Raw genomic sequence first — 13,061 nt, forward strand, 5'->3', positions numbered from 1 at the left:
CCCCAGGACAACAGGTTGCTCTCGTTCTAGGTGCCCACACATCTTTGGTAGCAACCGTTATTACCGCACATATCACCCTAACCTGGAATTATTTGCTTCTCGCCCATATCATCGCCAAGAGCCTTGAGGCCCAAGGCTACATTCACTGACACCCAAGGTCCCAGGCAAACCCAGGGTGCTTTGCAAACTGTAGGCGCATCATGTCAGCACAGAGAGTAGGAAAGGGACAGACACTGGCTCTCAGGCTCACCTGGGAGTTGTGTATTCGCTGCATTTCTTTTGTGTTAAGAAAGACAGTTGGAATTAATACATTCTCATTTTTTTAGGGTCCTCAATAAGTACTACCCCATTCCAAAGAATCAGAGTCAACTGCAGGAAGCAAAAGGGAAATTTGTAGCAAAACCATGTCTGCTGATGTGGACATGTTTATTGTAACTGGACACAGAGATCCTTTCTGGAAGATCTCGGAGCCGTTTCAGGCCCGATGCATCATTTTAAACAGTCCCAGTTGTCTGTGTGACTTCAGGGATGTTGTTTACATCTGTAGAACATCTAGCACACATATGGAGGGGAGGATTAAATATAAATGACATCAGATTAGCCATAGGTGGGACACATCCAAAGCGACAAGACTGGCTTCCACCAGGCACACATGAGATCTGGTCTCATTTTATAGTCACAGAAGCAGGCTTTCTAAATAGCTTGGGCCAGAACAAAACTAGAACAGTCAAATATATCCCCAGGCTCAACTCTGACACTTCACACATCAGATGTTGGGAATTGCACTCAATTACTTCCAAGGGCCTTTCCAGATGTAAAATTCTGAGTCCTTCACAGTAAAAGTCTTGTAAGGTCACCCAGGAAATGCTCTGGAGCCAGGGGAAAAAAAAAAAATGAAACACACCAGCTGACCTAATTAGAACTGCTAGTCGAGGCGACGGCTCAGGAGGGCTAGGCACAAGTTTCCTTACTTTCCCTGGCCAACCGCACACAGGGAAAAGCCGCCTGGCGAAGGCAGCTCCAGGGGTGCCGTGGTCCTTCCATCCAGGCTCAGGAGCAGATTGGGTGCAGCCAGGTGTCTGGACCAGCCCAAGTATTTCAAAGGCCTCAGGGACCCTGACCAGCTCCATAGCCTTGCCTCGAGTTCCATCTTCTCTCTGGCAGGTCAAGGCCACTACGGGGCCTCACACAGAAAGCGACATGGCATGTGAGGAAAAATCCATGGGTGGGCATGGGAATCTGAAAGATCTGACTCAAATGCGAACCTACTGCTAGTCAGCTGATCTACTGTGGCCACCTCACTTCCTTTCTCAGAGCTTCAGTTTCCTTGTCCAGAATATGGGGATATTACCTTACCACCTGCTTCACAACACCCCGTACAGTTCCTGACACACGGTCTACTAAGACAAAAAAAAAAATCTGAGCTTCTCTCGGGACCTTGGAAACAGCCCACACCTTTCGTGCTGTTCTAGTGGGCTTGAGAGGTCCCTGGAAGCCACAGCGTGGCCACCACCAGCACCCACCATCATCAAGGCACCCATCAGAAATTGGTCCCCACTCAATCATCCATCCATCACACACATAATCTTGCACAGATTCTGTTATTCAAGTTCTGTCCCCTTAATCCTACTTCATTAACAAAGTCAAGGTTAATGTGCGTGCCTGTCTCCTCTTGTCCTGGTCCCTTCTTTATACCTCCCCCTGAATCACGCATATACAACTGTCTTCCAAGACACCACTCTCCTTCCCCCAAATCTATACAAGCAGCAAGTTCTGCCAGCTTTTCGGCTAAGGTGTCTTCCTCTCCCCAGCCTTGTTTAGGTCCCTGTTACTTCCTGCCTAGGCAGACTCACAAGTGGCTTCCCTGTTATTTCAAAGTTGGCATCTCTTTTCTCTTCCAGTCACTCCTTTCTGCCTCCCTCTTTCTGTTCACGGTGCTGTCAGTCTTGCTACCGGGCTGTCCTGCTCCCATTAATCTTTCTCTTGGCATAAAAGTCTCCTAGAAGCTAGGCGCCCCCTTCTAGCTCTTCATTCCCCAGTGCCAACCATGTACCAGATGCAGAGCGAAGCACTAGGCATATGAGGTAAATAAGTAGGCCCAGTCACAAGCCTCAATTTCAGGCAAATACCAGGCCCCCTCTTGACCAGTTCATCCATATTTGTCTCTACCCTAGAAAAACAGTCTTCTGAGGCCACCACTGACCCAGTGCCCACACCACTCTACCACTGACCTGGTCCTGGTAGACTTTTCTAGATTCATGCCCAAATTCACCTTTTTGATCCTCTGCCTGGCCAAGCCAGTCCACTCAGCCTTGGACCTCTTTGTGTTCTCCTCCCTCTCCTGAATTCGGGCTGTCGGCTGCACCTGGAAACTCCTGCCCATGCCTCTGCTCCCAGCAATCAATTTGGACATCAGTTCTTCCATCAAAAACAAAAACTGAGCAACAGACAATCATCCTTTCAACACTCTTGGTTACCACTTTCGGTTCCTGTGCTTCCCCGTCATCCAGGGCATGAAGATCACCACGATCGGCAGAGAGGGCTGAAATAATCTACTCGCACATAATAATCACCACTGGCTCCCCAGAGCCCAGCACAGGGCCTGGGGCACGCGGCAGAGCAGGGAGAGCTGGCCAGAGGGAAGCAAGACTCCTTTCCCTCCGGCAGGCGGGTTTCCTCTGCTCTTCCCCCCACCAAAGCCTCAGGTTGGCCTCCTTGTTTCACTAGTGCCACCTACAGGCAAGAGGTGCAACTGCACATCTCTTTCCAATTAGCATCTGACTTGATTCAATAAATGGAACAGGATGGGGACACAAACTAGGAAACAGTTGGTTCTGCTCAGTGGAAGCAGCGCGGCAGTCAGGCAGTCGGAGCAGGCTCCGTGGTGAGGGAGCCACAGGCTGGGCTAAGCAGCATGAGGAAGAGATCTGCATGTGGAGGGGAACAGCGCTCCAGACAGAGAGGGCAACGGGCAGAGTGTCAGAGTTTGGGGTCTATGTGCACAACTCACAAAGGAAGGAGAGCTAGCATGCGCAGGACCCAGTGTCCCAAAGTTCAGCATTTAAGCCAAAGAGGTTAAAAAGATTCACATGTTTTTGCCTGCCAAGAGGCTTTTAGTCAGGAGTGACAGGATCAAATCTGTATTTTAGCAAGATAAATCTTGCTGTAACATAGAAAGAGAACACAGAGGAGCAGCAGGGAGGGAGAGGGACAATAAAATAGGCAACAGGGCCTCCCCGGTGGCCCAGCAGGTTGAGTGCCGCGCGGTGGAGCTGTCCGCAGCCTCTGCAGTGCCGGTTCAATCCCCGCCGGCCAGGGAGATACCCACATGGCGCGGCAGACCTCTCCTGACTTGCCTGCTGCTCCCCTCAGCAGTGTTTTCTGTCCATCTGACTGTTCTGCTCCCCACTCTGTCTCTGGTGAATCCTCTCACCCTCCCGCGCCTCTGGCCCGTACCCCAGCTCTTGTATAAATAAATAAAAATCTTAAAAAAATAAAATAGGCAACAGGAAGACAGTATTCTCCTCTCATTTTCTACTTGTTGCCCCACAACCTTAGATTCAAGGCATCAAACTGTCCCAGAAACCACCACTTCAATGATTAACTAAACATTAATTAGTTCCACATTTTGAGATGTTTCTGTATCTCGGCCTCTTCATGGGCCTTGAAGTTGCAAATTTTAGAAAAGATCCCAGCAAAAAACTGTGTATACAGAAGATGCTCAATGACAACAGAATGGAATTCCTCTCGGGATGGTAAAACCCAGGGATTAAGAGTAAGGACTTTGTGTCAGAAGGCCTGAGAGCTAGTTCTGACCCACTCCCTTCACTGTGAGACTGATCACATCAAGACCCAATCATGCCTGCTTCTTCATCCCTAAAGTGGAAATTACAACAGCTCTCTCAAGGGCTGGAGACAAACATCCGTGAAGTGTCGAGCACACAGTAAATTCTCATTAAATACTAGTGACTATAATATCACTTATTCAGTGCCTACCAGGCACAGGCCATGCACAATACAAGGAGCTTCATTAAATATATACACTATTCTTGTCAATTCCATTTTACAGCTAAGACAACTAAGGCTCCCACAGTTGAGTTTGTTCAAGTTAGAGCCTTGGATCCCAGGGTATCAGAGATGGGGCTGGAGCTTTTACTAGATCATTTAGTCCAAAGGTAGTGCTCACACGTACGACTGTGTGTGGGGTGTTCTGGCAAAGCCCGGATCCAGCTTTGGTTTTCACAACTGGGGGTAGGTGGGTGTGGACAGGGATGCTACTCAACATTCTACAATGCACAGGTCAGAACCGCCACCCCCAGGGATTAGACCAAAATTTCAGCAGTGCTAAGGCTGAGGTCCCCTTCTTTAGGCGAATCATCCTTCCCGTCTTCCCGCTTCTGGAGCACTGCTCATGCAAATCCCACATGAAATACTTTGGGCGAGGAGGGCTCGGTCCCTGCAGGGGCAGGGCATCCCGAAGTTCTTCCCCATCTACCCTGAACGCAGCAGATACTGGAGCCCATTTTAAAACCCAGCAGCAGTGGTCACCGGAAAAGGAAGAGCATCCATCCCCCATTGTTCAAATGCGTGCTGCTTGTGTGTTCAACACACACACAAATTCTATGGATCCAAATACCCCAAGCCCCAAAACAGCTTCGTGACGAAATGGCGTTCAGAAAGGCATGCATTTCCCCAGGACTTCCACGCGCGGGCAGGGCTTGCACACTCTAGAGGACTCCGTTTGGTGCAGTCCGCTGACAAGCACCACAAAAGAATCTGGAGGATTTCCTCGGGGAGCCGGCCCGTGGGCCGTGACCTCTGCGCGCTCCCGGCGCTCGCCCGCTCCCTCGCCCGCGGCTCCGCTCTCCCGCCCCCGGATCCCGGCTTCCGCGACTACCGGGACCCCGGCCGCCGAGCCCGGCCGCCGCGCGCGTGCCCACGCCGCGTCCCCTCGCCCGCCCCTCGCGGCGGCCGAGGAACCCGGCCCGGGCCCGCCGCCGGCGCCCACAGAGGCCGGCCCCCGCCCGCCCGCCGCGCCCGCGCGCTCCCCGGGCCCGGGCGGCCTGGGCCTCGGCCGGTGCAGGCCCGCGGGCGCCCAGGGCCCGGCCGGGCGAGCTCAGGCCTGCCGCGGCCTACCTCGTCGGGCGCCGCCGAAGGGCGCCGCCGAAGGCCCCCGCCTCACCTGGACGCGGGCGGGCGGGCCCGGGGCTGCTCCGGGGCGGGCGGGCGGCGGCGGCGCGGCGCTAACGGCTCCGCTCGGCCTCGGTAGCGGTGGCGGCGGCGGCGGCGACGGCGGCGGCGGCTCCTCCTCAGCGCGCACGACCCGCTCCGGCCCGCGGCCCGGACACGCCCCCCGGCGCGCGCGCCCATTGGCCAGCGTCCGCCACGGCGCGCTTCCCATTGGCCGGCGTGGCTGTCGCGGCGCCCCGGGGCGCGCGGCCGAGGCGGGACTTCCGGCCGTCGCGGAGACCCGAGCAGCCGACGCCGCGGAGGGGACCGGCCGGGCCCGGGCCTGCGAGAGCGCCTGAAGGCCGCGGCCGGGGGGCCGCGCCCCGGGTCGGGCGCCCGCTGCGCGCTCCTCGCCCGTGCGTCTCGTCGCTGCCGCCCCGCAAGGTAGGGACGGCCAGCGCTCCGGGGTTACGGGCACAGAACCAGGTTCGAATCCCGACCCCGGCGTTTCGGCGCTGCGCGCGTTTGGGCCGGGGTTGACGTCACCTCGCCGCCCCCGGTTCATTTCCCGGGGGGGTGCGGGGGGCGTGCTCGTCGGCGCCGCGGGCGCGCGGCCTCCCGGCCTCCTAACTTCCATTCATTGAAATGTTGGCGCGCCGACCCCGTGCCAGCGCGTTGCGGGTCGTGAGCGGGCGAGGCAGGGCGCGTCTTCGCGGGCCAGCTCGGCCCAGGAGGCCGCGAGCGGACGGTGAACTTGTCCAGGCGGATATTCCAGACCAGTGAGAGCGCCCGCGGGCCGGAATTTAAGCGAGCCACGAGTGCCAGCGCATGCATAATTTAAGTCTTCTAGGAGGCATGCTTAAAAAACGTGAAAAGAAACAGATGAGGTTAATTTTAACAATGTTTTATTTATCCTCAGTTTACCCAAAATGTTATTCCTACATGTAACCAATATTAAAAGTTATGAGATTTTTTTTTGCATTTTTTAACCCCCCACGTGTCTTGGAAATCTGGTGTGTCTTTTATTCTCACAGCACTGACTACATTTCAAAAGCTCAACAGTTAACCCCTTGTCCGTGGCTGCTGCATCGGGTCTGCACTGTTGTGTGAAAACAGCAGGAAATAAATCAGTAGATTCTGCATCAAGTGGTAAGGAAAATGTAAATTGGGGAAAGGGGTAGGGAATGTGGGGGTTGAATTTGAAAGCAGGCACTCCCCCAGATATCTGAGTAGGAAGCCTGGGCTGGGACAGTGGCCCTCGCACCAGCTTCATTCTCCTTCATAAGCTACATCGCCACACCTCAGTGTACTGGAACCTGCCACTCGGCCATCAATTAAGCCCTGGATACAGCTGTCGATGTTGCAGAAGTCAGGACAAGGTACGAACGAAGCTAAGATGTTCCCGGAGTGCAAGCTAAATCTCTAAGGATATTTGACTGTCCCCTCGCCAAGGCCACTTAGGGACAGTGGCTGACTAAGCAGTGCATCGGAGGTGCTGTGTGCCTGTTTTCTGATAAAATAGACACAGCAAGGAACAAGAGCATACCCAGCCTTTTAGAACAAACTCTGATGGTGCTCTCTCACACATCTGGTGTGAGACCCCAGATGAACAGTCCCTGGGTCCTTCCTGTAGACAGTGTGGCTTGTGCAAGGGCGCAGGTATAAAGCCTGCCTAAAGAGCAGTGAGAGGAAGAGGTGTTCGCTTTGAGCTACCATGTTTGGCATCGCCTTCCTGAACATATCAGCAGGAGTTGCCGCAAGGTGTGCTGAAAGCGCTTTGTGCCAGCGCACGGTGCTGGAGGTGTAAGCCCACATGACCTTGCCTTACACTTACCCAGGGGTTGGTGTTATTGCCTGGGTGCAGCCAAGTTCTGTGAGACACAAAGTCTGTGAGACCTTGAGCCTATCTTCTGTTGGGCCCTTGGGCCCACACCTCGGCACCTTATTCACAGTCCTCTAGGGCAACAAGAACATTTTCTGACATGAAGAGGGTTAACACAGGTGTGAGAGAGAACTGCCATATGGCTTGCTCACAGATATGTTCAGCTATTGTGGCTGTCTAGAGCGTCATCAGGGGAGTCAGCAGGCCTGTCTGCGTGTTCTTGGATAATGCCTCTCCTCCCCTGGAGTGTTCCCTCGAGCTCCAGGACTGTGGGTTCAGTGTTAGCTGCGAGGAATTTCATGAAAGCAAGTTTAGAGCACTAAACTCAGTATAAACTTGGTTATAAACTTGATTCTGAAGGGTATTTGTTCCCAGGTAACAATTCATGGAGGGGCAGGGGGAGCTTTATATAGAGACTGGATTCAATCTCAACACTTCCAATGCAACATTCCATTGCTGCTACCACAAACAAATGGAAAAAAGCTCTCCCAGGTGAACCCCTGTCCTCCATGGGATCACACAGAGGCTTAAGGGCATTTTCTTTCTTTTCTTTTTTTTTTTTAAGATTTATTTATTCATGCATACAGGAACCAGGGTACAGGCCAGACACGCAGGAGGGTGAGAGGACTCACCAGAGACAGAGCAGGGAACAGAACAGGCAGACTGACCGAAATACACTGCTGAAGGGAGCAGCGGGCGCGACAGGAGAAGTCTGCTGCTTCATGTGGGCATCTCCCCAGCTGGCCGGGATCGAACTGGTGCTGCAGAGGCTGCGGACAGCTTCACAGCACTGCACTCAACCTGCGCCACCAGGGAGGCCTGTTGAGGGCATTTTCATGCCCAAAAATATCCCAGTTGAACACCTCCCTCTGCCCACTTGGGATGGGAGGGACAAGGGAGTGGCATCCCATAGTAGCGGGCAGGGTCCTGAGAAGCCGATATGAGCCGTGAGTGAGGTAACTAACAGCTGTATGTGGTCCTAGGGACAAGGAAGACGCTCATTAGAGAGGCTCCAAAAACCATCAGAGACAACGTTTTTGGTCCCAGTGTGTTTTCTTTATTGAGGATATGTTACCACTTTATGTGGCGCGAGCTGGTGGTCACACTTGTGGATTATGTGGCCCCACTATCCAAAAACGGTAGTCAAGAGGGCACTGAGAAAGGCGGAGGAGGTAGCCTCTGCAGAAGGACCTGAAGGGATGAAGAACCCTGGACAACTACTTACAGCATTTCTTGGTTAGTGCAACATCTGTCCAGCAGAGCTTTCTGGGACAAGGGGCATGTTCTGTCAGATTTAATAACCACTAGCTCCAGGTGGCTTTGGGGCACTTGACATGTGACTGGTACCACTAAAGAACTGAATTTAAAATTAATTTTTATTTTAAATTTCACTTGTCACATAAAACGAGTGGATCCTTTTGTGTACTGCATAGATTTAGTGTACTGTGGTGGCTTTCACTAGTGTCATGCATTTGTTAGAATGAAAGGACCAGTGTTGATACAGTATCACTAAGTAAAGTTACAGTTTATTTACATTTCTTTGTTTTTACTTCATGTCCTTTTTCTCTTCCAGAGTGCCACCCAGGATACCATGTTACCTTTAGTTCTCTTCTCTTTGTCTTTTACTATGTAATTGATACAATGTAATAGCTTGGTCAGTGTGTGTGTATATATTGTGAAATAGTTTCGACTTAGAGTAACATCCAGCACCACCCTTAGTTACAATATATTTTTTTCTTGTAATGAGAATTTTCCATCTACTCTCTTGGTTGTCCTTTCTCTTTAGTCTCTTCTTGGCTGTAACAGATTTTTACATCTTCAGATTGGGGTGGGGGGGAGAAGAAAGGCATTCTGTGCCATGAGAAAATTAAATGAAAGGCAAATTTAGTGTCCAGCCAGCTTGACAGGAACACAGCGTGCCTGCTGTGTGTGCGTGGCTGCCGCTGCCTTCAAGCAACAACAGCAGAGGGAGAGGCCAGCCCCTCAGGTCTGTGCAAGCTGCACACACACAAGCCCTGCTCTCCTGCCACCATTCTGGAAATCTTCAGTCGATGGGGGCCTGCATTTTTATCTTGCACAGGGCTCTGAGAAATTATGCAGCCCCTGTAGGCAGCAGAGGCCACATGATCCCAAATGCCTAATGTATTTACTCTGGGTCCTTTTTAGGAAAAGTTTACTCTAGCGGGCAGAAGAGCAGCCCCCCAAAGCTGTCCACATTCAAATCCCCTGGAACCAGTGAATGTATTACCTCACCTGGCAAAGGTTCTCTGCAGTTGGGTTTAAGTTAAGGATCTGGAAGTGGGGGATTTTCCTGGATGATCCAGGTGGGACCAATGTAATCAAGTGTTCTGATAAGGAGGCAGGAGGGTTGGAATCAGAGGTGAGGTGACGGCTGGAAGCAATGACTAGTGATGCTTTACTCTGAAGATGGAGGAAGGAGCCAGGAGCGATGGGATGTGGGCAGCCTCTAGAAGCTAGAAAAAGCAAGGAAGCAGACTCGCAGCTGCACCTCCGGAAGGAATGCAGGCCTGCCCACACTTTGATTCTCGCTTCAGACTCACTTCAGGCTGCTCACCTCCAGGACTTTAAGGTGATAAACATGTGTTGCTTAAGTCAGAAAGATGTCACTACTTTGTTACCACAGCCACTTGCCTACTAAGCCTGCCTCAGGCATTGGGCATCTGTGGGGCAAGAGAGAAAGTGTCGGGCTTTTCCGCCCTCCTGTCATTAGCATCAATGATGGATCCCTGCGGTCCTGCATGCATGCCTGATGGCGGGCACCTGAAGTGGGTGTGGGCATGCATAAGTGGGCACACCTGGGCTTTTAAGGGTGGCATCACAGGAACGGAACCAAGAGAAGAAGAGCAAGAGTAGCAGCACAGGCACGAGACAAGAACAGGAGTGCCAGAGGGCCCAGAAAGAGTGAAGATTCGCCAGGGGCCCCTGCCCACCATGTACTTGGCAAAAGCTCAGTGAAAGCCTGAAAAGGCCGCCAAGGCCCCCAGGACTCTACCCGTCTGCTCGAGCATAGAGAGCCTGCTCTGTGCCTTCTGGGCACTATAGCATCTAATTAAATTTGCCTTTCACTCAAAGAGAAGATTAAATGTACTTTCTGCCCCGGGATACTGCCGAGAGGCGCTGTGAGAGGCTGCATCCCGCTGTCCTCAGGCCTCAGCCGGTCTCCTGAGGAGCAGGACAGCTGCGGAAGCTCTTCGTCGGAGATTCCAGTTTTGAAGCAAGCAACGAGGCTGAGAAGCCGTTCTGAGCAGCGGGGATGCTCACAGACTGCCATGAGAGCCACGCACCCAGTGACCCAGAGGCCGCGGTATCACCAATGCCACTGCAGGAGGAGGCTGCCGCCACGAAGGCAGGGCCACGCAAGGTGGGCGGAGAGCCACGGAACCAATCAGGGCAGCTGATTGGGAGAAGAGTTGCCAAGACCCCACGCCCACGTCACCGTGAGAAAGATTTTTGTTGGTGCCATCGATGAAATCACCAAAGAACATCACTTAGGAGGTGATTCTCTGAGCAATCGGGAAAACGGAAGTGAGGCCATGGCAGGAGGAGGGGCTTTGCCAGACTCAGAATGGCCACACTGTGCAGTCGGAGCAGCCCCGCCCACCCAGAGATGGCCAGCGCGCTTCCTGCCAGAGGGCGAGGTGGCTCTGGAAACACGGAAGTCATGGAGGAGGCTTTGGTGGGAAGGATGACTTCGGTCATCTGGCAACGTCAGTGGCTGAGGTGGCTTTGGTGGCAGCCGCGGTGGGGTGGATGTGGTGGCGGTGGGGCTGGCTGCCGGAGATCATGATGGAGGCAGTTCTGGAGGTGGTGGAAGCTGCAGTGATTTTGGCAATTACAACACCAGTCTTCAACATTTGGGCCCGTGGAAGGAGGAAACTTTGGAGGCAGAAGGTGGAGGCTAAAACTGCCAAGCCACGAAACCAAGGTGATTGTGGTGGATCCAGCAGCAGTAGCTGTGGGCAGGGCCAGAAGGTTTTAATTAACTGCCAGGAACAAAGCTTAGCAGGAGAGGAGGGCCAGAGAAGTGACGGGGGAGCGACACGTCACAACGGATTTGTGAGCTCAGCCAAGCACGGCGGTGGCAGGGCCTCGCCGCTACAGAGAAGATGTGTTTCAGACGATACCCAGGTGTATGGGCAGAAAACGCCAGGACTGCATTGGTGGCCAGCGGCGTAACAGGTTATTTTAGTTTCTGTTCTGTGGGGAAGGTAAAGCATTCCAATAAAGGGTTTTATGTAGATTTTTTTTTTCCACCTGTGCTGTTGACTGCTAGTAGTCTGATCATGATGCTGAAAAAATGTGTCTTAAAAAAAAAGTAAAGTAGGGCCTCCCTGGTGGCGCAAGGGATTAAACACAGCACTATAAGCAATCCGCAGTCTCTGCAGCATGAGTTCAATCCCCCAGCTGGCCAGGGAGCTACCCACATGGTGCAGCAGCCCTCTCCTGTCTCCCCACTGCCCCCCTCAGCAGTGGATTTCAATCAGTCCGCCTGTTCTGCTCCCTGCTCTGTCTCTGGTGAATCCTCTCATCCCCGTACCTCTGGCCTGTACCCCAGTTTTTGTATGCATAAATAAATCTTTAAAAAATAAAAATAAATAAACTTTTAAATGTCTTATGTGAGTATTTGCGGATGGATGGATGGATGGATGGATGGAAAGGGAACTGGGGCAAGGGTGGCGTACGAATGTGAAAACAGGAAGATGTCATGGAGGGAGTTTGTTCCAGCTGCCCAGGGGAGAGAGCAGCGCAGAATAGAGCGAGGGTTCCAGATGTTGGAGAGTTGTGAGCGATGGGAATGGGTGACCAGTCACATGGAGAGGGCAGAGACCTGATTCATCAGATGCGATGTGGGGGAAGCCATGGCATGAACTACATATATGGGCGGGCATTGATTGAGGGACAAAAGCAGTGGACTTAAACATCCAGTGAGCCACGCATTGGTCAACATCCAGAGACCAGGCGTCAAGTGCAGCATATGTGCTGTCAGAAAGCCTGGCAGGCCCGAGCAGGCCCAGGAGCCCCGGCCCTGGACTTCCATGGGGCCAGCTTCATCAGATGCCATCCCAAGGGCTGAGTAGGGCATTGTGTAGGAAATTATGAAGCTTGCTTCTTCCTAAGCAGAGTTTATTTTTAGGTTGGCAAGTGTTTGGCGTTTGAAGCCCTGGTTAGCTGAGGATTGAGGCAAGTGCCCAGTGGCACTGTCTTCTGGGCTCAGATCACCTGGGATTTCTGCTTGTGCACATTTCCACCCCACAGAGAGCCTGGCCCTGGACTGGGCAGGAAAGTGCCAGCCTTTCCTTTGGGAATTGCCATGCCAACTTCTCTGAGCCTCGGTTTGCTTACTTGTGAAAGGCAGGGGGCACCACCACCTCAGAAACGTGTACAGCAGTCCTGGAACAAAGTATCTCAAGTCCTGGACCTGGGCAGGCCCATACAGAAAGTTCTATGATTATTGCTTTCTGAGAACGGGCAGGGCTGCTCCATGCTTGTCTTAGGCTCAGCGGCTTCTTCAATGCCATCGCGTGAGATACTCCAGGCCGCTGACCTGTGCAAGCGCTTTGTGAATCAGACTCATAACCCTCCTGAAACTCCGTATCTTTCTGGCGAGAACAGCAGTGGGCATTTTATCTCCCATCATGTCAAAGGTTAGAAAAGTTCTGATCCGAGGTCACGACCAGCCTGGCTCGCCTGTCATCCTGGGTTAGTCACGACGACCACTTTCACTTCCAGTTTTCTCACACACTCCCCTCCTCGTCCTGAGTCGTGACTCAGTAGTAGCCACTATCACTTTCTTTTTTTCACTTTTCAGCTGTGTTTTCAAATCCAATGGCTTTTTTTTTTTCCCAAACTGCATGAGTTGTCTTACCTGCTTGGTCTGGAAATGTTTGACATGTACTTGTTGGACTTCAGAAATGTTCCTTTTAAAAGCTTTAAAACCCTTAAAAAGCTTTAAAAGTGAAAATTAGTGGTTTCTAGTGTATTCACAGAG

The 13,061-nt window shown here is 52.6% G+C and overlaps 1 protein-coding gene and 1 long non-coding RNA gene across 3 annotated transcripts in view; one reads left to right on the forward strand and one right to left on the reverse strand.

Annotated features, from left to right (window-relative positions):
- Positions 1–5,223, reverse strand: part of ELAVL1 (ELAV like RNA binding protein 1) — a 30,615-nt gene extending 25,392 nt beyond the window's left edge. The window contains exon 1 of one of the 2 annotated variants that reach the window (XM_037504835.2): positions 5,183–5,223. The gene's annotated coding sequence lies outside the window, so the exon portion shown is untranslated. The other variant, XM_054692982.1, reaches the window with a different exon arrangement.
- Positions 5,224–5,569: 346 nt separating this feature from the next.
- LOC129145449 (uncharacterized) lies at positions 5,570–12,189 on the forward strand. The gene is made up of 3 exons (XR_008550991.1): positions 5,570–5,613; positions 6,204–6,318; positions 6,456–12,189. It is a non-coding gene; the product is annotated as an uncharacterized LOC129145449 (long non-coding RNA).
- The last annotated feature ends 872 nt before the right edge of the window (positions 12,190–13,061 follow it).

This window comes from Talpa occidentalis, unplaced genomic scaffold (genome assembly GCF_014898055.3).
Source record: "Talpa occidentalis isolate TD23 unplaced genomic scaffold, MPIMG_talOcc4v2.1 talOcc4.12, whole genome shotgun sequence".
Taxonomy (NCBI): Eukaryota; Metazoa; Chordata; class Mammalia; order Eulipotyphla; family Talpidae; genus Talpa; species Talpa occidentalis.